A 26,746-nucleotide genomic window follows, 5' to 3' on the forward strand; every position below is an offset into this window, starting at 1 on the left:
TGTTTTTCGGCTCAGGTTGCCGCCCTGCGGCCAGTGGCCACGTGCAGGCGCATGCCTGGCAGCCACGCGCAGGCCCAGCGGCCATGCGCAGGCCCGAGGGGCCACGCGCAGGCCCGGCGGCCACTAGATGTATCTTTTTATCAATTTAACTCTTCACATCCTGGCTATCTTCATGTTCTCTTCTTCCAGGTCACCATTATATAATTTTCAGCCAGCTTTTCTACACCCTCCTGGGACTGTGAGTCTAATATATAATACTCCATTATATCCACAAGCATCAGTATACTACGTGTTTTTTTTTTTTTTAATATGATCACAATGTGAAAAAACTGAAATGTTTTAGGTGGTAGATACCATAATTCAAATTTTAATTTAATATCAAGTATGATCACTGGAGACTTTTTAGCAGGAGGATCAAATCTGTATGTTAGGATGTTGATAATCAACATTTACTGAGTAATTACTATATCAGGGGACAGGAAAGCATAGTAGTTAGGTATAGACTGTAGAATCAAACTGCCTGGATTTTAACACCAGCTCTAAAACAGACACTCCTCACTTAACGACTGAGTTTTGCTCTGGGCTTGGTCATTAAGCAAGTTGGTTGATGAGCAAGGCGCATGTGTAGGGTATGTATATTTCAGCAGATAACATATGACACCACACTAGAATAACGTAATTCTGTCCATACAGAAAGCAAGGGCCAGAAAGCGACAGGACGCACCATGACACAGTAATACAAATCTGGCATAATCATTTTTATTTATTCTGAATACTGCTATGGGAGAACAATAAAGTACAAGTTCATAAATCAAATATGCAATCTTGCATGATTGTGAATGCTTTGTGTAGTGAATACTAACTGACTCCCGGAACAGTACGAACACTGAGAAAGGGGGTTTCCCCACGCTAGGGAGCTGGTCTTAAGCCTGTTAATAGGTTGTTAATAGGTCATTAAATGAGAAGTGGCTGTACCTACTGGCTATGTGACCTTGAACAAATTATTACTTTTCTAGTATCTCTCATTAGCAAAATAAAGATAATCATAATAATAGCTACTTCTTAAGGTTATCTTGGGGAATGAGATAATGTCTACCATGAGGAGGAAAATGCCTCGAACAAAATAATAATAATAGCTAACACTTACTCCTGTCTTAATTCTTTTAAATTGTTTTTTAGAGATATAAAATGGGATTTGGAGAGTTACTTGCCAACGATCTCACAGCTTTTAAACAATAGTTTAAGATTTGGGACCAGCAAATGGTATAATGATTACATCACTGGATTCTCACGTGGCCGGCCATGGTTCCAGTCCAGAACCTGGTGGCTTAAAACTCATGCCAGGAATGTAGGTGTGCATGCCCAAAATCCTAAGAGGAGAATGGAGGAGAAGGGACCATGGAGTGGCTAACCCCCGAGGTGGGGGGGTGATTTCTTGCTTTCTATTTCTCAATCTCTCCAGCCAGATCACACACCCTATAGCAAAAAAAAAAAAAAAAAAAAAAAAAAAAAAAGAAAAAAAAAAACTCTCTCTAAAAAAAAAAAAAAAAAACTAGTTTAGGATTTGTATTCAGTTCTAGATGTCTTCGAATCCAGTGGCTTAATATGTATGAGTGTAAGATGAGTTAGTACAAGAAGCATAGCAAGATGGCTCCTAAAATACTCCAATAGTCACAGAGCTCTAAATTTGAACGGTGACAGTGCTAAAGGGAAAGGGCAAAAGAGATCTGAGAGGCATGACAAAGGAAGAACAGGGCTTAATGACTAATTGAATATGGGATGGGAGTGTGGGGAAGGAAAGTGAAGAGTCAGAGCTGAGTCATGGCGTTAAGCTTCAGTGACTGGAAGGTTGATGATACAGTAGACAGAAATAGGAGAACCAAGAGGGGGAGTGATTTTGGAGGGGAGGTGTTATACTTCATTTTAGGCACAAAGGGAGGGAGCAACATCTTCCATCAGTTGAAGATGCAAAATTGGAATTTGGAAAGAAAGCAGGACTGTAGACACCATCCCTGGAAAGGGGATAGTTAATGTTTTAGCAGTAGAAATGGTCCCTAAGTAAGTGAATAAAGAGACAGAAACAGAGCCCCAAGGATGGAACCTTGGGACTGAGCCAATGTTTATTTATGGTTGTTCTAGAAGGGAATAAATAGACATGTAGATAAGGGAACTGGTGGATGTAATCTACTCAGACTTTCAATAAGCCTTTGGCAAGATTCCATTTCAAAGTCTAAGAAATCAGCGCATGATGGGTATGTAAGGAAAGCGGTTTTGTTAGGAGCAAAGAATGAGTTCAGACACCAGATAAAATAAAAAAATAAAAACGAAGGATAAAGATAAATGGATGGGCACTTCTCCAAAGAGATAAACATAAAAGATCAGTGAAAGGTCTTTACCCATGATCTTGATAAGGGCATTTCTAATAAAATCTCCATGTTTGCTGTTGACATTAAAGTATTTCCAAAAATAAAGTTCCAAGTTGAAAATATTAGACTACAGAGGGACCTTTAGGAATTTGTGTGGATGGACAAAACCCAAGAACCAAACTGGGTCCCCAGTCCCTTTAATCTTCCTCTACCCATCAGCTCAGTCTTGGCTTTGGGGCCAATCCTATCTGTAATCACAGGGGTTTAAGGAGCTCTAGACCAGCCTCCTGGGCCTCAGCACCAAGTCAGCCTTCTTTCTGGGATCTAGTGGCCAGCCTGGGCCTCAGCTCTGGTATCTGGGTCAACACAATCCAGCAATTGCTTATTAAGCTCCTGCTGTCTTTAATGAGTTCACAGTTGAAATTCTTTGCCTTTATGAGCTTCCAGAACACTATTATAGGTTTGGACACTGCCTTGTTCTTTCTAGTTGTTACAGAGTTAGTTAATATCGACAAAATAGCCATATGATCCCCTACATTTCCCAACCTCTCTTAAAGATGAATTGGAACATATGACTAACATTAGGAATAGACCATGAGCAGAAGGAAAGATTTTCATGGCTGAGTCAAAACAGTGAAGAGTATACTCCATCTTTCAACTCCTTTGCAACCTTCAGAAAGGTTGTACAACTTTGACTGGAGCTAATGATAGAAAAATAAATTACCATTGTGTTTAAGCTACAGATTTTAGGGAGATTTGTTCCACAATCAAGTCTATTCTATCTAAACCGAGTAACACACTGTTCCTCCTCAGGAGATAGGAGTCCTGTCCCTAAATTTCAGTGTGCTGATTGGACCACTGATCCCCGCAGTTGTCTTCAAATACCACCTGCTCCAGGAGCCCCTATCTTGTGCAGTTTAGTCAGGAATCGCTCTCTATGTCTTCTGGATTCATTGACTACTGCAAGTTTCCCTAAACCAGATACTATGTCCCTCTGGCATATTGTCCAATAGAACTTTCTGCATTAGTGGAAATAAGTTACGTAGTAGCCACTAGCTACTGTGGTTGTTAAGGCCTCAATGAGTGTTGTTGAAAATGAAAAACTCAATATTTAATGTTAGCTTATTTAAATTTAAGTAGCCACATGTGGCTACTCTGTACCCCCAGATGGATAGTACAGGAAAAGTATCCCCAGGACACTCTACCCCAGGGCTATGCTGTGCTTTCTCTGAATGTTTTCTTTTTTTTTTTTTTTTTTGAGAGAGATTTTCACTGTAGGGCGCGTGCGTTCGCCAGACAGACAGAGAGAGACATAGAGACAGGAAGCGAGAAATCACCCCCCAGGGGGGATGGTCATGCCGCAATCCCTTCTCCTCCATTCTCCTCTCGGGATCTTGGGCACGCACGCACACGCGCCCGGCGTGAGTTTTAAGCCACCGGGTCCGGGACACGAACCGCGGTCGACTACGTGGGAATCCAGCGACATAGCCATTACGCTAACTGCTGGTTCCCTCTGAATGTTTTCTGACACATGGCTGCTAATGCTTCCAAGCCCAGCCAACTCACAAGAAAGCACAAAAAAAAAAAAGGACGGATCTGAGATCCGTTTTAAGATGAGCAATGTTTAGGGACTAAAATTCTATAACATTTAAATAAATTGAAGGACTTGGAGCCAAATCTAAGGAAGCCACATAGATTCATGAAAAAAAATTATTTATTTAATTTTTTTTTCCCCTTGAGAATGAAAGAGACAATGAGAGTGAGAGAGACAAGTACCCTCAATAGAGGCTTACACTGCAATCCCTGCTCAGGGATCCTTCTTGACCAGCCAAAGTCATGGGTGAGCACCTTCAGTGTGTACGGGTTGGCCAAGGATCTGAACCTGTGATTTTCCTTATGGATCTAGCTTCACTTGAGCAATGTGTTACCATGGTACCACTGAGCTGACCAGTCCCTTTATTTTTATTTTATTTTGAATTGACACACAATAATTACGTGTGTGTGTGTGTGTGTGTGTGTGTGTGTGTGTATGGCACAGTGTGATGCTTCTGCACATATACAATATGCAAAATCAAATTAGGGTAAGTAGCATGTTCATCACTTCGGATCTTTTGTCCATTTTAAAATCAGATTATTTGGTACTTTTTGCTATTGAGTCATTTGAGTTCCTTGTGTATTCTGGATATTAACCCCTTTTCAGAAGTCTAATTTGCATATATTGCTTCTGTTCTACAAATCTTCTATTCCCTCTGTTGATTATTTCCTTTGCTGTGCAAACGTTTGTTAGTTGGATGTAATCCTATTTGTCTACATTTGTTTTTGTTGCCTGTGCTTTTGCTGTGTTATTCAAAAAAATTATTGCCCAGACCAATTTCTTGAAGCATTCCTCTTACCTGTTCGAGTAGTTTCATAGTTTCAGGTCTTACATCCAAGTCTTTAATCCACTTTGACTCGATGTTTCTAAGTATTTAGAGATAGAGGTCTAGTTTTTGTGTGTGTGTGTTTTGTTTTGTTTTGTTTTCTGTATTGGATATTCAGGTTTCTTCTGGATCATATATTAAAGAGATTGTTCTTACCCTAATAAGTGTTCCTGGTCAAAAATAAGTAGTCCAGGGGGCCAGCAGATGATATAATGATTACATTGCTGGACTCCCATGTAGTTGTCCATAGTTCGAGTACCAGATCTGGCAGATTAAAACTCACACTGGGCAGGTGTGTGGGCATGCCCAAAATCCTGAGAGGAGAATGAAAGAGAAGATATTGCAGTGTGGCCATCTCCCCTGGGGTAATTTCTCACTTTCTATCTTTGTCTCTCTGGTGAGTACACACAATCTATAGTAAAAATCTCTCTCCTCTCTCAAAAATAAATAAATAAATAAATAAGTAAATAAATCAGTAGTCTATAAATGTAAAGATTTATTTCTGTTTTTTGTTTTTTGTTTTTTGTTTTTTAAAGAGAGATTTTTGCTATCGGGCATGTGCACTCACTAGAGAGATACAAAGACAGAAAGTGAGAAATTCAAAGAAAAGACTTTTAACTTTTCTTTCCATATGGCTTTTATTGTGTTGAGGTACATTCCTTCTACACTTAATTTGTTGGGAATTTTTGTTAGAAATGGGTGTTGAATTTTATCAAATACTTTTTTTGTGTCTATCGAGATGATCACATGGTTTTTGTCCTTCGTTCTGTTAATGGAATATATCACGTTTATTGATTTGCACATGATGAAGCATCTTTACATCCCTGGAGTAAATTCCTTATGGTGAATAATGTTTTTGATAGCCCCGTGTGAGTTTAAGCCACTGGGTCCAGGACTCGAACCGGGGTTAGACTATATGGGAGTCCAGCGGCGTAGCCATTATGCCAACTGCTGGTCCCTAAAGTTCTTAACCTCTATGCTAAACTCCATCCTACTACACGTAATGGGTTGTGGAATTTGTCATCTCAAAAATGATAGAGACAGAAAATATAAATATATTAAGATAACTTTGAATTACAGAATTCACCAATAGACTAGAACTACCAAATAGACCCATATATCTGTAAATATCACAAGGTGAATGACCTTGTCCATTATTCTCATCATTGATTTCCTATGTCCAGAAAAGCCCATATAAGCACATAATAAATTTTTACTGAGAGTGGCTAAAAAAGTAACACAGGGACCAGGGAAGATAAGTATACCTTCTAGCAACATATCCCTTAAGGTGTCTATTACCAGTAAATAGATTTATGGGCTGAGCCAAACCAACCTGGGAATCCTTTTAGGAGGAGGTTCAATGTACAATTGGGAAACAGAAAAATAAGCAAGTCGTCAAATACTGTGAAAGTGCCGAAATGGAGAGGTACACCAGACATTAAGGGAGCACTTGGAGTATTTAACCAAGCAGGCTCTTCCACTTACAGTTGGTGGGTAGGATTTCACTCGAGGTGGGGGTGGGGAGAGAAAACGCAGACACAAGTAATGGCAGAAGGTCAGTGTAAAGAGGGAGAGGGGTGACCATAGTAGCTCAGTGTCGCCATGAGTGAAGTTTAGAGGCGGATCAGGTGAGAGCTGAGTGTTAAGAAGTCAGCAGGGGCAGCTCATGAAGGGCCTTTCATGCCATGTTAAACATCTTGGACTTTATCCAAATGATTAAAGCAGGGGAATAACAGGTTCAGATAAATGTTTTAAAATTAGATCTTCCTGCTCTGAGAAAGACTGATTTGAAGAGAAAGGCCTAGGGCCAGGGAGATCTGCTGGGAATCCAAGCAAGAAGTGATGAGGACCTGAACTGGGGCAGAAGACTGGGGAGAGTGAAAGGATTGTGAGAAATCCTTAGTAGGCGACATCGACAATGAATAGGAAATAGGGGCAAGGGAAAAGAGGGGGCAATTAGGTTTTTGGAAGTTCAGCCTTAGAGCCAGGGGAGTCATCCACCAAGATAGAGAAGTATGGAGGAAGCTGTTTGGAGGTGAAAACGTGAAGGCCTTACTGTACGTGTTGAGAAGCCTATGAGACTGGCGTGAGAAGATGCCTCGAAGGAAGTCCAGGAGAAAGGTTAGACTTGAAGATGCACTTGGTGAGTTACCTGTCAGAACTTTGTGGATTGGATCACCAGAGAACTTTCCCCCAAAACAAACAAAACAAAACTAGTTTTGGAGACTTTAGGCCATTTAGATAAGTGATTGTGGGAATTAGACAAGTCAAGTGTTCCGCCCAAAGCTGAAAAAGGCTGGGTGAATCGCTTTAGCCCCACTGTCCCCCGATCCCTCCATTCAATTTATCAGACATTATTGAGCATTTTCTAGGTGTCAGCACTGGGCTCATTGCTTTTAGGGATGATGGGGAGAACAAAAGGAATGAGCCATTTTCTACAACTTTACAATCTGGCACAGGATTTGTAGTCTGGTACTCAGCCTCTTTCCAGTGGGGCCCTCAGGGTCTATTTCTAGTTACAGAAAACAAAAAACAAACAAACCAACAAACAAACAGAAAACTCACTCAATCTTCCCAGGACTGAATCAGAAATCTGGGATGGATTTTTTTCCTTTCCCTAGAACTGTCTTATAGAATCATCCCATATAATCATGGTCCTTCATTTTGCTGGCTGCTTAAAATATCCGAAGACACATTCTATGAAGTAGATGAATCAGCTAATAATAAGGAAATACCCATGGCAGGCAGAGAGGCTGCCAAAAATAAATCAGTGAGTACATCCCACGGAGTGGTTATGGTGAAGACTCTGAGCCCCATGGCCAGCCCTCTCTGGAAGCTTCTATGTGCCTCGTGTACAGACAAAGAGGCATCCAAGCGTCCTTACCACACAAACTGTCTATGTCATTAGTTTTTTGTTGTTGCTGTTACACAAAAGTTTCCACAATTATCTCACACAAGAGTGAATCAGATATAAAAGCAAATGCAAAAATACATGCAGATTTGTCAGGACTGATATTTAATTACCATGACAATTTATATTCAAAATGCCTACTGTGGGAGTGACTATCTCCACACTAATTATGGAGGACTGAGTGCATCTTAGCCCTAGCTTTGCCTTCGCTGACTCTGCCAAATAGTAGCGACAATCTATTTATGCCACCTTCTCTGCCTAAATCTTGCCTGTCCTCCAGAACCTACCTTCTCCAGGAAGCCTCCAGTGATTACCTGAGTCGAGCGCACATCAACTCTATCTGCCCGTCTGCTGTAACAGGCATTCCCTACGTGTCTAATCGTGCAATGTTTCTTTTCTTTCATCTTCCTGAATTTAAAATTTCTAAACCAATTCAACTTCTAAAAGGCAAGAAGGACTTTGGTTGACCCCAAAGATTATGACTTGATGTTTTCCTGTGTCACTCACTCACTCAACGATTTTTAAGGACCAGTTCTCCTGGGAACTGGTAATGCAATAGTAAACAAAAAAATCTCTGTGCTCAGGGAGCTAAACTGAGGCACAGGCAGGCCATAGACCAACGTTACCAAGATACGGAAGTACTGGGTGCTCTGGGAGCACTGAGGAGTGGTGTCCATCCCCGTCTTGATTTGTGCAGCCAGCAGGTGGTAGTGGGGGGTGGGTATCATGCAGGAGGCGGTGTGTGAGCCAAGTCCTAGAAAATGGAACAGGACTCTTCCAAATCAGTTATCGGCTGCATGGGCAAGGGTAGGGGCTCCTTGAGAAGGAGCATTTTTAGTATTCAAAAGCCCTTAAGTTGGTCCATGCTGGAAGCCACATATCATTCTGTATAAGTAGAAGGTGAAAAAGAAAGTGACAGACAAGGTGCTGAGAAGGTCACTGTCTGGTCTAGGAGATGAGACAGACCAGAACACAAGCGCCGTGATCTGGGCAATTGGACAGGCACCTGGCTGATTTGGGGATGGAGACTGAGGGAAGTTTTCTTTAAAAGATAGTATGTCAGCTGAAACAGCAAGGACAAGTAGAGTTTAATCAAGGAAGAAGACAAGAAAGGGCACTCCAGGCAGAGGGAACTGCACACTCAAGATCCTAGAGCCTCTGTGAGCTGCAGGAGATGTAGCCTTATCAGACTTTTCCCTTTTCTTCTGGTTTTTCCTGACACATTCAAATCTTTGACCTTTTTCTGGCTCTGCCTACCTTAGCTCCAGGGTCAGTATCTTCCCACTGGAGAGGAGAAGAGAAACCAAGGAAAAGGAAAATAAAGAAAGTGTCTCCCTGGGAGGAGCATGAGCTCTGGAAGTAGGGAGGGAGCCTCGTAAGAATAGAGCATCTGACGCTACAGAAATCTGCTCTCAGAGTTAGGGCTCCTGAGTCAGTGAGAGCCCTTATGGTGAATCTTATCCTGGGGGTGAGCAGCAACTAAGCCCTTAAATCCTAACCTGTGCACTATGAGTATCTTTCTTCTTTTTTTTGGAGAGGTTTTTGCTACAGGGCACGTGCTCTCCCAGAAAGACAGAGAGAGACAGAGAGACAGAAAGCGAGAAATCACCCCCCAGGAGGGATGGCCATGCCATAATTCCTTCTCCTCCATTCTCCTCTTGGGATCTTGGGCACGCATGCACATGCGCCCAGCGTGAGTTTAAGCCACTGGGTCCAGGACTCGAACCACGGTCGACGACATGGGAGTCCAGCCACCTAGCCATTACGCTAACTGCTGGCCCCCACTATGAGTTTCTTCAGGGAAGATCCCATCATGATTTTTAACTTTGTATCCTTCATGCTTTATGTTATATAGACACTTGTATGCTTCGAACGACTGATGGACCATCTGAGCTTTCAGTTCCCTTGTTTTCCTCCCCATGTTACTGCTTATGGGACAGCCACTGCCAGGTTTTTGTTTGCTTGCTTGTTTAAGAATGATTTATTTTGTGTTATTTTTTATTATTATTGTTTATTATTTTAATTTTGCTATAGGACATGTGTGCAAACCAGAGAGAGTCAGAGAGTGAGAGAGAGAGAGAGAAAGTGAGAACGCCAGCTGCCTGGTCTAGGACTTGAATCATGGTTGGCCATGGGACAGTCCATGTCACCTGCTGGCCTGGCTGCTGCCAATTTCATTGTTATTTTATTTTTTTTGTAGAACAGGATCTTATTTTCTGGTGGCTTTACTATTTCTCTTTATTTTTCTTGTTCTGAGTGTGTGTTTACCTCACACTCAACAGTTCAGATGTATTTTTCAGTGGGAGAATTCACGTCTTTCTTCAATTCTGAGAAGAAAAAAAAATTTGAGCTACAGTTTTCTACAAATGTTGCTTCTCTGCCATTATCTTAATTCTTCATTTGTGAGATGCCTAACAAATTATTTTTCCATAGCCTTCCATCCTTTTTTCACTTCTGCCTGTTTTATTTCATAATTCTTGTTCATTTTTAATGGTTACTTCTTTGATCTCTGTGAAGATTTTAGAAAATCAGACAGATCCATATAATTAGTTTCATTTGGAGTCAATTCATGTTCTGATTGCTTATTTCGCTGGCTATTTTTCATATTATTAGACTTCTTCACATATTTTAGAATTTTGGTTCATAGGGATCATTTTCAGTGGGAGGTTTTTGATTTGTTTTGTGTTTTTCTTCTCTCTTTCTCTATCTAGTAAGGTAGTGTTTGCCTCCACTTGATCTCCTGGGACCCAACTACAGAAGCAGGGCTCAGTAATAGTGTTGCTGTGTCTTCAGTGGTCCTAAAGATATTGCAGATGCAGACGTGAAGTCCGTGGATGGCTTGATGTAGGATCTATTTACAAGGCTGTGCCCACGTTCTTCCAAATCCCTGGGCCATGCCACAGCTTCCCAGCAAACAGTGCTTGCTAAAGTATGTTCCTGGAGGGTTGCATGGTTCCCTGGAAACTACTTAGAAATGCAAATTTTTATGTTAGACCTCCTGAGTCAGACACTGGAGATGAGGCAAGGCAATCTGTGTTTTAACAAGTCCCCCTGGTGACTCTGGTGGAGTTTGAGAACCAGTGCAATCAGCCCCAGGCAACTAGCTGCTGATTGTTTTCTCTGCCTCTTTGCAAGAAGATTTTCACCTAAGGCAGCTCCAGGCATCCAACAAGTGAACCTGGTCTAGAACCCTATCCATCAGTTTCCAACCCTCAAATTGTCAACCTGTTTGTGTTTTCTCTCAGTTCTGGTCCACGAAAATGTTTATCTTCTTTCTGAGCCAACTAATTTCTTGTTGGCTTCCTCTTTCTATCTTTTATTTGTTATTGTTGTATAAAGGAAAAAGCAGTGTGCTGAAACTTAAATTTGTAGACATCCTTACAGAAGTCTAAAAACATAATCTGCATATACCTCTTGGGATCCATAACTTGGACCTTACCAAATTCATCGCACACGATCTGATTGGACAACTGGAATATTAGCCACGGAATTCCTATATGCCACATACATCTCGTCAGGCTTTGTGATGCGGAGCAAGCAGCTTGACCTTCTGAATCTCAGCTCATTCATTCATCTATGCAAAGACATAGATGCAACTACTTAAACGCTTTCCCGTGAGCATTAGATTTGACTACATGTGGAATAACCTCTCGAGGTGCCTGACGCATCCCTGTTTCTCAAGGGCTCTTAATATGCTACCTTTTGAATCTAGAATTTGTGTTAGTTCTAACTTCTAACATTATTAAGAGTTAGACAACCTGGTTTCCAATTCACTTAGCAATTTGCTTCTTATCCAAATTCCTTTCATCACAGCTTCAATTCATCAGAACATAATGCAATTTTGAAATGAAAATATTATGGGTGTCTCCCCAGTTATAGAGAGCAGGACCCTGTCTTTCTTACCAGTGGCCTGAGGATTGGGATCACAAGCCCCCCTACCGCCTCAGAAGACACAGGGTCCCAAACCCAAGCCCTGCTCAGCATGAGTCCTCCAGAGTTGGCAAAGGAAAAGCAGTAATGATAATGACAACATAGCATCAGTAATAATAATAAAGCTAATGTGTGCCAGGCTCTGTCCTGACCACTTGACGTAGGTTATTTTATTTCATCTTCAAGAACCTCTGTAGGGTCACTGTTACCCCCATTTTACAGATGAGGAAGTTAGGTACAAAAACGTTAAGTCCCTTGTCCAAGGTCACACAGCTACTAAGTTACAGAGTTAGGATTTGAACTAGGCAGTGCAACCAGCCAGTCTACAGGGAATGCAAAGAATGAGGAATAACAGCCACTGTGGTCAATGATCTGGATCTAACCCCCTTCTCTTTGCAGCTCTGATTATTCACAGCCATCGGACCGCATTTTCATTCAGCTTCGGCAATTAGATTCCACCCAGGCTCTGTTTCCATCAAAACGCTGCAGCAGTTCTCCAGGAAATCGGGAAGAACAGTCCCCTCCGGCAAAATCAGCAGATCCTCAGGACACTTACCCAGTGGAAATGTGCGGCTGTCTTGATAAATGTCTCTCGGAGCCACTGGCTGCCCGTCCGAGGGTATTTTCGGCCTCTTTGTTCCTTTCTCTCTGTTGTGGGTCTGTCTCTGCCTAGCTTTCTCTTTGACTGACTCTGTCTGTTTCTGTCATTCTCCTTTTTTCTTTAGTAAAATTGCTTTCACAATGCAGTGACAACTTCCCACCTGCAGTGGAACCACCTATTTTGAAAGGGCCTGAGTTAATAGATAAAGGCTCCTTTACTTGCATCAATTCTTGATTTTCTTCCCCTCAGGCATTTTTACCACTGAAGAATTTTTTGTTGGCATTGCTGACAACTGACCAGTCCCATCCAAAGAGAAACTGTCAGCTTCCAGGGTCAGAATGCAGGTGCACTGGGTGGTGGGGTCACTAGTGTCTCTGGTGACCATGCCAAACATCAGTTTTCAGCTAGGGTGATTCCATCTTTTATTGACTCCAAAACTGCTGTGATTTTGGTCTCTAAGCATGATTTTGGTGTATAAACAGCTCGGAGAACAGGTTAGGAACAAAAAAGCAGAGGCCTTTGAGTCTAGTATTTAGAGAAGTTTCAGACTTGCACACCTGGGAGGAGACAGGAAAACAACGAAAGAAGATTGCTCTTCTGGGGCATAAATGAAGGCAGCTGATACCCACTCACTAGCTGTACCATCATCCCCTCCATTTCCAAAGTGCTAATTCATTAAAACTAATGAGGCCCCTATGCTGCCTAAGCTGAATGCTGATCAGATTCCCAGCATGCACCTGCCATGTCCCTGGCTCTCAGTCTCTACCCAGCCTGAGGATAGGGAGTGACGAAGGCTACGGGGCCTCTATGGCAATGTAGAGAACCCAGTCATGGGCTAGATATGAACTGGCACACTGAGATGCACAGACAGACATAGGCATTCCCCCACCTCATTCTGTAACCTCCTGCCATGTCACACTATCCTGTGTGCTAAGGAGCTGTCTGCGAATACCTTGTCTCTGGGGTGCACTTGGGTGTATGAAAGTCACCCGCACTTCTGAGCACCAGGCATTGCTCGGGAAGAGTGGAGCATGAAGATGCTAGTTCTTATTTCTCCACCCTCAGAGCAGTGTACCCTGCAATCGTGGCCATGTTTAGAAAGAGGGCATGAATACAGGTGCAAGGTAAGAGATGGGGCAGGGGAGAGAAGTAAATGATGCTCCTGGGTTGTTGGTATTTATTGAGTACCTCCAATGGGCCAGAAATGTGTAAGGCATGAAATGTTTTCGGCATTGCAGAAATACCGCAACCACGACAACAGCCTCCCTGTTCTACTAGAGCTTCTCCTGGGTGAGGCAGACATTTATATTTTTCTTTTGAGAGAGACGTGGTTGCAACAGGATCTTGCTGCCATGATCCATGAGCCTCAGCCAGCTCCGAATCAGAGACACTCCTGTGCCAGGTACATTCAGTGAGGTCTCTGGATGCGAACTTAAAACCCTGCCATGTGGGCCAGCCTTGTGGCATACCACATTTCCCTGCTGTGCCACCTTTCAGCCCCAAATGAGGAAGTACCAAATTAATTAGTTAGGGAAATGTATTCCAAGTCTGGGAGTGGGCAGGGCGTGGAGAGCAACTCAGCCCAGGGGGCTGGGAAAGCTCCTCTGTGAGATGGCATTAGGACGAAGATCTGCAGATCAAGAAGATGGGTGTAGGGGAAGAGAATCTGAGGAGCAGGGGCAAGCCCTAGGAGGGAGAAATACTCCCCAGTTCCTAACACCAGAAGGAGGGCACTGTGCTACAACAGGCAAGGCGTAGGTGGGGAATACCAGGGTCACAGCAGGCAGGTCTCACAGACCATGGTAGAGTCATTTTATCCCTGATTTGTTTACCTCCAAGGATGAGATTTGACTGCATTTCTGAGCATATGCATTCTAGTTCCCCCAGTTTGTACCTTTCTGTTCTTTATACTTTCCTTTTTTTCTTTAGAGAGAGATTGTTGCTATAGGGCACATGTGCTTACTGGAGAGATAGAAAGTAAGAAATCATCCCCCGGGAGAGATGGCTATACTGCAATCTCTCCTCCTCTACTCTCCTCTTGGTATCTTGGGCATGCACGCACATGCACTCAGTGTGAGTTTTAAGTTGCTGGGTCTAGGACTTAAACCACAGTCAGCTACATGGGAGTCTAGCAACATAACCATTACACCATCTGCTGGTCACTTGTACATTTTTTTTTTAAAGAGAGACTTTTGCTATAGGGTGTGTGCATTCACCAGAAAGACACAGAGAGAGAAGTAGAAAGTGAGAAATCACCTCCCAGGGGATGGCCGCACTGCAATCCCTTCTCTTCCATTCTCTTCTTGGGACTTTGGATATACACATGCCTGGTGTGAGTTTTAAGCCGCCAGGCCTGGGACTCAACCAGCATGAGCAAAGTTTCAGTCTAGACATAGACCCTAAACAAGTCAGGAGAATCGAATCCCCTCAAACCTTGGGAGTGATGAGTAGTAACAGCCTCTCCACGGGTCTCTAGTGTGGGAGAAAGGATGCCTCAGCTTGACCACCAGTTCCCCTGACAAACTGCTCTCTTCTGAGGTCTAATCTCTAGGTTGCCTCCCCATAATTTTAGTCTTGCAGTCAGAGAACCAGATTATCATTAATCAAAGGTTTAAAGGGGACCTACGATTCTCTAAAAATGGTATCTTCCTGAATTTGCCTTCTATAGGTCAGCAGACCTCAAACTAGAAGATAATGAGGTTGCACATGTGCTTACTGGAGAGATAGAAAGTAAGAAATCATCCCCCGGGAGAGATGGCTATACTGCAATCTCTCCTCCTCTACTCTCCTCTTGGTATCTTGGGCATGCACGCACATGCACTCAGTGTGAGTTTTAAGTTGCTGGGTCTAGGACTTAAACCACAGTCAGCTACATGGGAGTCTAGCAACATAACCATTACACCATCTGCTGGTCACTTGTACATTTTTTTTTTAAAGAGAGACTTTTGCTATAGGGTGTGTGCATTCACCAGAAAGACACAGAGAGAGAAGTAGAAAGTGAGACTTCACCTCCCAGGGGATGGCCGCACTGCAATCCCTTCTCTTCCATTCTCTTCTTGGGACTTTGGATATACACATGCCTGGTGTGAGTTTTAAGCCGCCAGGCCTGGGACTCAACCAGCATGAGCAAAGTTTCAGTCTAGACATAGACCCTAAACAAGTCAGGAGAATCGAATCCCCTCAAACCTTGGGAGTGATGAGTAGTAACAGCCTCTCCACGGGTCTCTAGTGTGGGAGAAAGGATGCCTCAGCTTGACCACCAGTTCCCCTGACAAACTGCTCTCTTCTGAGGTCTAATCTCTAGGTTGCCTCCCCATAATTTTAGTCTTGCAGTCAGAGAACCAGATTATCATTAATCAAAGGTTTAAAGGGGACCTACGATTCTCTAAAAATGGTATCTTCCTGAATTTGCCTTCTATAGGTCAGCAGACCTCAAACTAGAAGATAATGAGGTTGTGTTTCTTTGGCTTTAGCCAGAGCCTGTCCCTTTTTCCTATTTCTTGTCCTTCTTCTAATGGTCTGCCTTCTTTAATCTGCTCCCAGTGGTTTCTGATTCCAAGACTCCTCTTGGATGAGACAGGGCCTCAGATATTCCTTGCTTTAAAAAAAATAATTAAAAAAAGTTTACTCATTTATTTCTTCCATGAGCAAGTGAGAGAGTAAGCCCAACACCACAATCCACTCCAGTCTTCCCCAGCCCTGGATGATGGACCCATGCACTCGATGTACTCTGGGAGGTGTCCTGACCTGAGCCGGAGACCCTTCCATGGGGGATCCCCTCTCAGGACACAGCGTTCTTCTGCCGCAATAGCACGTGGTCTCTCTTTTCTTGTTTTCGATGACCTTGACAGTTCGTAGAAGTCCTGGTTAAATATTTTACAGAATATCACTCAGTTGGGGTTTGAATAATGTTTCTATGGTGATTAGACTAGGATGGGGTTTGGAGAGGAAGACCGCAGAAGCAAAAGTGCCGTTTTCATCACCTGGTTTTGAGAGTCCATGTTATGGCCATGATAGTCACTGCTGATGCTCACCTTAACCACCTGTCTGAGATTGTGCTTATCAAGGTTCTCCACTGTGAAGTTCCTCTTTACCCCCTCACCATACTGTATTCTTTGAACAGAAGTCACTATACACCACCCACAATTAAAGAGTGGAGAGATACAGCCTTCCTTTTCGAAGGCAGAATATCCACACAAATGATTTGAAATTCTTGTGCACAAGAAATGTGTCTCTTCTCCATTTATGTATGTATGTATTCAGTCATTTATTTATGTCAGCATAAACTCATGAATATAATCTAATCCTATGGACTATGATCCAATATTCTTTTTATTTTTTTGGCTCAAATTCTTTCAGCCTTGGCCATTGAGAGCTCTTTCATTTGGCTCCTATCTCCCTATAGTAGTGTGTGTGTGAGTGTGTGTGTGCGTGTGCATACACACGTGTGTGTGTGAGCACTCTCTTTTTAACATGACAAGATGCTTTGGACTTGCCTTGATTATTTCTACCCCAGTCCTAGATTCAGACATTTATTTCTTTAAGGAGCCCAGGTTCCTTTTATTGGATGATATTAAAAATCAAGAGTTGGGCACTACATGTGTTCCTCGTGGGCAGTTGTCTTTAATTGCAGACTTAAGACTTCCTTCCACATCTCACAAATGAATAGTTACTTTGCTCCTTTGCCCACCTCCAGTTTCTTTCTCACTATTTCTGCCCACACATAACTAAGATCAACAGGAATGCTAGGCTCTCAAAAGTTAGGGTAGAGCGAGTATGAAAAATAAGAGGCATGCCTCCAGAAAGAATCCGGAAATCATTTGGTCAGAAGGATGCTGTAGTCACAGACTCATGAAAGTTAGAGACCTTGGATAGCCCAAACTTTCATGTTTCTGAGCTCCTAAGAAGTGAAGTGATTGATTCAGAGTCTTGTAGCCAATCAGTGGCAGGACCATGATTCATCTAACTCTCCAGAATTTTCCCGATTTCTCTCCCATAAAACACAATGCTGCTGAATTCCATTGAGTTTTTCCTGCCCCAGGCCTGGTATAGACAGACCACTGTCTCAGTATGACTTTTACAAGGAAGAAACCTCAGTGTGCTGAGGACTAAGCTGGATGTTGACGCCCTGTAATAAATCCTCAAGACAGTGTGATAGGAAACAGCAGAAATGTTAGACACCAAACTAACCATGGAGACAGCAGTGCTGTCCTCATGCAGGCAGGGAGGCGGCATCCATCATGCTGGGAATGAGGCGCCGACACAGGTGTCTTACCTCAGTGTCCCCTGGGTCCCGTACCTCTGCCACTCCTGCAGGAGGAAGAATGCCAATTTGGGCTGCAAAGCTGTTTGGATGATGCTGTTTTTCTGATGTAACTCTTGTTGGTTTCCCTATCTCCCTTTTCTCTGCCTCCTTCCCTTCCTCCTGGGAGCAATTTGTATGTCTCTAGCTCCTTTTAGATGGGGAAAAGAGTGCTAATTAACTGTCTGATTCATCTCAGGCCACCTGTCCCAGGGCGCTTGGCAGTAAGACCAGACAGGGCATGGCCCCAAACCCTCCAAGGCAGGCAGGTGCCCCAGGGGTCGGGACAATCCCCCATCTGACGTGGGCCATGCTCATGCAGCATGATGGGAGGGGAGGAATATGCTGCTCTGGCAAAGCTTGTCCCCGACACTTTATTTCCTTTAACTGGCCACATAGGCAGTTAGAAGAAAAATGATTCCTGCAGCCTTTTGGGGGGCTTCTACATCATTTTCCCCTGCCAAGTGAAACCCACTCCCAGAAGATATCTCCCCAGCTGATGGGTCTGAAAGGTGATCCACCCTCTTCCTTCTTGCAACTGCATTTCCTGACAGGATACACACCCACTCCAGTACTCACTCTCAGCAAAATATCTTGAAAGTGTTGTCTGCCCTGATCACTGATCTGGCGACTCCACCTTGCTTTTTACTCCAACCCACTGAATCAGGCATGAAGGCCTGATCCCTCTACAAAGCTGCTCTTGACAATGTCCCTTCCTGCTTTCCCCCCACTCTATAGCAGTTGATACCCTTATTGGCTTCTCCTTTCTTGGAATCGTTTTCTTCTCTTGGCTTTCAGGATATATGGCCTTCTTTCGACTTTGTTGACTAGTCTTGCTCAGTATCCTTAAGGAGCATCCACTCCTCTGCAGTTCCCCTTTTCACCTCCATCTCCTTACTCTCAAGCAATGGGCATCATACACAAGAGTCCCTTACTTAACCCTTTCCCTCTGCCCCAATTCAAATATCCAGCAGCTTCGAATTGTACTTGGAGAGCAAGCTACAAGCCAGGGGTCCCCTCGCGAAATTGGGAGTATTGCACTAATCATCGTTAAACTAATTTAAACACTACAGCCAGGCCCTAAGTAACTCTCTGCTCTTTCTATTGCTTGTCCTTACTTCTCATCCCTTGAGTTTCTTGCCTGATTGTATAATTATTATTGATAATAATAATGACAGCAACAACTAACCATTGGTAATTTTTACTATGTGTCAGGCACTGAGTCAAGCACCTTACGTGTCTTGTTCCACCTAACGCTCACACCGTTTAGGACAGAAGATAGTTATATCCCATTTTGCAGCTCAGAACATCCAGCTTGGAGAGATGAATGTGCTTGCTTAGGTCACATGACCAGAAGTAGCAGAGGCAGACCTAAAAACCTGTTTCGCTTGACTCCAGAGCCCAGACTCACAAACACTCTCCTTGCTACCTGCCTCTTCTTAAGCCACAACACAGCTACAACCACTATTGTGCCAATACCTGCTTATTGAGGTACTGGTACTACCCCTTCAGGCCTGCCCTGCCCCTGTGTCTTTGTATCTCTGTGAGAAAGTTCCCATACATGTCTTATACATGTAGATGTCAGACATCCTAAGAAAATCATTTTTGCTCCCTGACTAACCAAGCCTACTTGTGCTAAAGAGAAAGGATACAGGGCAATTACAAGGATTTAGAAGGAGAATGCCTAGGTGTCAGGAGACTGACTCCTATAGTCCACCAGCAGTGAATTGCCCAGGGAACAGTCTGTCCAGGTTTGCAATATCAGAACAGCCACATTTAATCAGATGTCAAAGAAATCTTTTACGTGGAGTGAAGTAAGAGCCCAGAGAGGGCAGAAAACTTGAATTAAGATGGATACCTCATATACAGATTTCTCTGGAGAAAACCTGTCTATCCCTTTGCTTTCTTGGACACAATTAGAGAATATTTTATGTGGACCATTTGTGAGCACTCTCAATCTATCTGGTAGTAATATGGTATATCTCTGTGGAAATCGAAGAGTCTAATTATAATGGTTTCCAATCTGGGTTTCAAGGCACTCTGGTGTGCCAATAAAGCCTCAAGGCCTAGAAAAGCCACGGCCTTCAACAGAAGCATTGCTGCTGTTATCTCTTGTATATTGGGAGTTTTGCTTAAAATTTCATTAATTAGAATGAAAAAAATTCTATTTTTCAAAAGGATAATGAATGTAAAAGACACTAGGTTTTAACAGACAGGCCTAAGCTGGTATCTTGATGGTGTAACTGATTGGTATCTTGAAACCACTGTTTTCTCGTTAGTGAAATAGAAATGATAGTCTGTCTCTGAATGTAGTGAGGAGTAAATGAAATGGTATGTGAACAGACCTAGCATGGTGCTTACCATGGAGTCAATGTTCAGTAAACACATTTCCTTTTTTTATCTTTTCCTCTATGACAGCCCACCACCCAGGCACAGCAAAAATAACTGACGGTATTAACAGTGCTAACAGACCCTAAATAGAAAATCTCTAACTATTAACCTGATAAGGTAAAAAAACATCCAATTTAATAAACCAGAAAGCCTCTGACTGCCCAAAACAGCCATCACAAAGCCCTGACCCATCAGATGTTATTGAGGGCCTCACTGATTAACTTAGGAAGTGGGTGGTAGAACTCTCCAACATCAAAAACGGCGCACATACAGGGGTTTCCAAAGAGTTCATGGAAAATACACATCATGAAAAAAGTACAGGGCCAGGACCAGCAGTTAGCATAATGGCTATGCCGCTGGACTCCCATGTAGCCGACCACAGTTTGAGTCCCGGACCCGGTGGCTTACACTCACACCAGGCGCATGTGTGTGCATGCTCAAGATCCCGAGAGGAGCATGGAGGAGAAGGGATTGCGGCGTGGCCAGCCCCCAGGGGGGTTATTTCTCACTTTCTGTCTCTCTGTCTCTGTCTGGCAAGCGCATGTGCCCTATGGCAAAAAAAAAACTCTCAAAAAAAAAAAAAGTACAGGGCCTGCCCTTGGCATGGTGGTTAAGGTGACTGGCTTCCACATGGCCAACTGCGCAACTCAAGTCCCAGATCTCTGGAGCTTGAGAAACATCAGGTACATGTAGTGTGTGCCCCAAATCACAAAAGGACAAAGAAATGGCGGAAAAGGCATTGTGACATGACCGTGCCCCCAGGGGATAAGGAGTGCTTTCTAGCTTTCTCTCTCTCTTTCTCTCTCTCTCGATCTCATCTCTCTCTGGTGACTGCATGTGCCCTCTGGCAAAATTAGACCAAAAAACTACAAATGGATTTCAAAATATTTTGCACCAGAATAAACTTGTCCTTTAACTCCATTATTCCCATGAGCTTTTTGAAGCTCCAAAACAGCCAAGCAGACAAAAGGCAGCGAGGTTGGTACAGATGGACGTTGTGGCAGCAGGAAGAGCCGAAGGTGATCTTTTGACATGGAGAGAGGAGTTGGTGATGACAGAGCAGGCGCGGACACAGATTACAGCTCCATGAAATGATGATCAGTAGCCTCTGTTTAAGGAGGTAGGAGAGTGTGTAATATGTTCTTGAAAAATGTCTACTAAAAATGATTAATTTTTTTAAGAAATGATTTTGGCTCCTGAAAGGATAGGTCTCAGTGATCCAGTTAGCTTGTGTAAATTCTCACAACGCCCAGATAAATGAGGCATTATTGTACTTAAATTCAGCCGCTGGACTTGTGGGGCCTGTTGTAAGCAGTGGAGTAAACTGGAACAAGACAAATATTAATTGATTGTAGTCAAAGGGGGAGATGTCAATCTTCTTGAAAAAGTTCCCCCAGCAAAGCCCAGCAGTAGGAACTACCCCCTGGAACTGAGTGAGGGGAAGGAGAATAAGGAGACATCCAGGCTTGAAATAGCAGATGGTTTGGTCCAGAGTGAAGTACACTTCATTAGGTTTTATGTATCTTCAGTGAACAACCATGGGAAGAAAGGAGCAAGTGTCAAATTACCCAGTTATTTTTAAAACTCTCTTTTCATAGGTCCTGCATGGGTGTAACATAGACTACAATTTTCCTACCAGTGTGCAATCTCAGAGCAGGAGTTTTAGGATAATGGTCGACCCACGAGGAATACTGAGGGTGTTAGGGTCTAGGTGTGTTCTTAGAGTTCCTAAAGAGCTGGTGGAGAGGAGCTGACACATCTGAAGGATGTATGTAAAGGAGCTTCATAGCTGCCCATGTCCCTGCTGGTGGGGACACCCAATAGCTTTCTCCTAGACTTGAGGGAGAGTCTTCCTGGCATTCAGGGCTCCAGAAAAGCTGCTGCACCACATCAGAAAAACATCTGTCCCTTGCTGGGACAATTTGGGACAGTGGTTCTTCTTTGTTCAGGGTCCCACTCCAGTGAGAATCTAATAAGGGCTGGAAGAGGAGTGAAGGCTGGGGATGTGGATCCAAATATCTGAATGTGGACACAGATGTGTGCTGTGGACCCAAATTACATGTCCATCCAATTACAGAGAAGTCTCACGTTCTTGAAGTTCGGGTGAAAAGGCCCAATGCCAGGGCCTTTCCAAGTCCTCTTGGCTTGCCCTCTAACCTTTTGTTTTTTTTTAAAGTTTCTTTCTTCCATGAGAGAGACAGAGACAACCTGCTCAACAGGATCTTGACACCCAATGCACCCCCAGCTTCAGCCAGCCCTGACATCACAAGCACATGTATATCCAGAATATTCAGGGAGGTCTCCAGATGTGAGCCTGAGTTCCCTGATGGGTCCGCCACAATGCATTCCATTTATTACTGTGCCAACATTTGGCCCCTTTACCCAGCTTTCTTATTCTCTGCCCTGCACTCTTTAAAATGCCCTTTGAGCTCCCAACCTGTGCCTAGAGCTCTGGTCTCTATTCCCTTTGCCAAATCTCTTAACTGCTCCTTAAGAATCTCCCTCAACAAGACCTCAGAGCACCAGCCACCTCCCTTTCCCTTACACCTCCCTTTGACTAGACTTCTGCAGATATTTGGTTCCCTTCTGACAAGGGATGGGTCATTCTGAGATACACCTAAGCCCCACACCTCTGCAGGCCTTCTATACTCCCTGGAGGACCTTAGGTCACAGATTAACCTTCTCTTTTCTTGCAGAGTGGCTCTATGAAAGTTGGTGTTCCTCTTCCAGGCCCAGCTCTTCTGAAACTCTCGGGTAAAGCAAGGCACCTGAAGCCACAAGGGGCAGTAAAGGGCCCTACAGCAGAGTCCCTAACTCAGCCATGGACTGGTGACTAGTGTTGGTCTACTGCCTGTTGCGGATTGGGCTGGGGCAGTTTGTTTACCGGGCAGGCAGAGTTGGGGGGCGGGGGTGGACGGCAGGTAAGCAAGTGAGACTTCTTCTGTGTTTGCAGCCACTCTCCATCACCCACGTTGCTGCCTGGGCTCCACCTCCTGTCTGATCGGGGAGGTATTGAATTCCCATGGGAGCACACCCCAATTGCTGTGTGATTGTTTCATTGTATATTACAGTGTGGTAGTGGTGGAAATGGGGTGCATGGTGGATGTGGTGTGTTTGGGTCACACCGAGGCCAACACCTCCTCCTCTACCCACTACCTGTGGAGGGATTATCTTCCTCAAACTTGGTGCTGGGAAGGTCGGGGACCACTGCTACATATATATATATATGTGTCACAAGGCAGAGTGAGGTTGAGACCAATACATGGGCCTTCAACCCCATTCCCTTTCCCCCTGCCCAGCAGTTCTCAGGCTCATTTGTGAGAGATGTCACAAGTCATTTGTTACCCAAAGTAAGTTCAACATTTGTAAATTGCTTACTTTACTATAAGTACAGTTTGGGAAACAGATTGGCCAAACTGTTTCCAGCAGGCACTTTGGAGTCCAACAGTCTGAACACTGGCTTTATGATGGGTTGTTTTGGTGACTTTGGGCAAGTAACTTTTCCTCTTTAACTATCCATATACCTGCTTGTAACATGGGACAATTACAGCATCTGCCTCTTAAGGGTGTGTGAGGCCAGACGTTGAGTGCTTTACATCATGTCCGGCAATGGAAGCGAACATGAAATGTTGGCTGAAATTAGTATTAGCCTTCATCTTTGTATTTAGAAATAAACTCAAGAGTCTGCCTGTAATAACTGTATCTTCTCTCCCTTTTAATCTACCAGGCTTCCCTGTAGCAGGGAGAGAAAAAGCTGGAATCACAGGCTACACATAAGGAATCATGCATAATAACAGCCCATCTTATTTTTTGTCACATCTATGAGCAAGTTATCATCCTTGATGTACTAATAATATTTGTGGTGGTTACAGTTTATCATAATTCCTTATTTCCCCCACAAAACAAATATAAATATATGTGTGTGCATATCTCATTTCCCCCTCATTTTGGCTCCACTCAGTGCATCTCAGGCGCGCACGTCATCTGTCAAGGATGTCAGGGCAGACGGAAGCTGACAGCAGTAACACTCATGTGGTCTCTGCAGATCCCTCTGGAAGACTTGAACCATGACTTCTTTAATGCACCACGAAGGGGGCTCAGGATGTGGAGAGCCAGGTCTGCCCAGCAGGCCAGCCCTGGACCCTACCGGCCTTGGGCAGGGCAAGAGGACCCCTGGTCTGCTTTCTTTCTGATGAATATGGAGGAGCCTTTGCTCAGCGCTCTGATTGCTGTTGGGCTTTGTTTCTCTTCACCACTCCCTGCTCTCTGATCAGATGTCACTCTTTTATTATTATTATTCCCTCTGTGTTGACAAGTGATTTAAACACTTCACAGGGGGAGAAAGGGTGGGGGTTGGGGGAATCTTTTCTTTGAATCTGGGGTATTCTTTTTCCAGATTAGCAAATAAATGACTATGGGTATATAATTAAAGCTAATAGGTTAATTAGGGAACATTTAGATCTTTCTGGAAAAAAAATACTAATGAAAGTCAATGATTGTCTCCTTCCGAGGTTAACAGGGAGTATAATAATAAATATTCTTGCATAGAGGAATGGCACACTTCCTGTTTTCCCTGTCCCTTAATTCAGGGCTACAGAATTGCTGAGTAGCTGGGTGACAGGGTCAGACAGACCCACGGACCAGAAGAGGACTCTGGGAAGCAGAGCCAGACCTTCCTCTGGGGAAACTGAACAACAGCTATGGAGTCAGGACTGTCCCTATCCTTCCTTGTCTCCCTGAGCTCAGGTGTTTGTTTTCTGTCTCTTCATCTCTTTGTCCTTTTCTGTTCAGCCGTAACTGTCACTCAGCCTGATCCAATTTCTCCATCGACCTGACAATGGCATTTCAGAGCATCTATTCCATCACAACCTTTTCTGGTGGTGGAATGGGGGCATGGGAGGTGGTGGGTAGGGTGAAGAAGGTCCAGCAGATAATTCACGTCTACTTCATGTAGGCTGACTGTCTTGGGCAGAAAGGGCTCAGGCCTTGATGAGAACTCTTCACTGTGCCCTGCATTCTGCTCCTTGAGTGAAACAATGTGTTGGGGACATTGTGCAGAGCTGGGAAAACACCAAGCTAGACAAGGCAGAAGAAAATTTTGCCACTAAGGTCAACCCCTCTTCTTTATCGAATAGCATAACCTGGAAGTGAAGCTTGAGACTGTCTTGAGCCCTGCTGGCTTCAAGGCCTGTTGAGATGGTCAAAGGAAGGGCTCTGACATGGGCTGAATTATGGCCCCCCAAAAAGGATATCTTGAAGTCCCAACTCCAAACACCTTGGAATGTGACTTCACTTGGAGACAGAGTCACTGCAGATGTAATTAGTAAAGCTAAAGTGAGGTCAAATGGAGCAAGGTGACCCCATAATCCAACATGACTGGTGTCCTTGGAAAAAGAGTTAGACACAGAGACAATGAAGGCAGGGACTGGAACGATGCTGCCACTAGCCATAGAATGCCTAGAGCTACCAGAAGCTGGAAGAAGCGAGGATCCTTCCCTAGAGACTGCTGAGGGAACATGGTCTTGCCAACACTTATTTTTGTACTTCTAGCCTCCAGAATTGTGAGAGAGTACATTCTTGTTTTCAGTCACCCAGTCTCATAATCTGACAGAGCAGCCATAGGAGACAAATACAAGCCTTCAGCAGTCATCTGAATTAGTGACTAGTATAATCTCAGAGTCAATCTGCAGGTGAACTCTCAAATCAAATACTTAGAAGAAAACCATGCAATCTCAAAGTAGTCACTGAAGCTATTGGGTTGTCAGGAAAGTTATGTGGCATTTTTGCATAGAAAAACATAGAAAAAAATGTCATGACTTTGCCAACGACCTAATAGTATACTATGGAAGGTTCAAGAGCCTGACCCTGACCCCAGCCCCACCCCTGGGATAGCTCACTGTCCACTTTAACAGTCAGTAGTTTCCTTATCTCTGAGCCCTGAGAGTTCAGATTATGCCATGGGTTTGGAGAAAAGGAAACAGATTAAATCTTTTTCTTTTATTGTCCCATTTATATTAATAATTAGAGGGATGTTAAGCATTTATGGAGTGCTTATCATGCACCAGGCACTGTGCCAGTTGCTTTATATGGACTTTCTCATGTATGGTGCCCTTCAAATAAGCACTGCAGCTCCTGGGGATCCACGAAAGAAGATGCCTTCCCAACCCGATCATGGGCAGGCACCAACCCAGCACGCTGAGATTGAGGATAATGAGTCAGAAGGGAGATACTTGTCAAAGTTTCTCATAGGGCCCTGCAGTACCAATGAATTTCACTACAATTTCTCTTCCCATATATCTATGTACTAATCCAAGTTCCCATGTTCTAAAAAGTGATTTTTGGTTTTCATTTTGTTGTTGTTTTTAAAGCTGAAGCTACTTTCACAAGATCGACACTAACGGAAAACCCACCATGAGAGGAGGCCCATAAAGGACTAGAAAATGTCAAAGACCTGAGGCACAGTTCTACCAGCTGAGTTCAAATCCTATTAAAAAACAGACAATCTAGGAACTACTCTCCAGGGGCACTCCTCAAACAGAGGGGGATGGAGAACCAGGAGCTCAGGAAAGGCCCTGTGAATAAATGACAAACAAATGTTCTCACTTTCCTATGTCTCTACAAGAGTGCCAAGCAGAAGACAGGAGCCAGGAAGAAAAACACCCACTTCCTTGATGTTTATTGCCCTCACCTAGCACCCAAACAAACTGGCCATTGTAGGACAGACTCAGGACACTGGTTCACTCTGGGAGTGAGCATGGGCAAACAGTTGCTGGAAACCAGGTCAGAAAAGGAGGACTGGGAATTGATTTTCAAGTTTTTAGAATG

Source organism: Tupaia chinensis, unplaced genomic scaffold, assembly GCF_000334495.1.
Source record: "Tupaia chinensis unplaced genomic scaffold, TupChi_1.0 Scaffold000311_2, whole genome shotgun sequence".
In the NCBI taxonomy this organism is placed as follows: domain Eukaryota; kingdom Metazoa; phylum Chordata; class Mammalia; order Scandentia; family Tupaiidae; genus Tupaia; species Tupaia belangeri.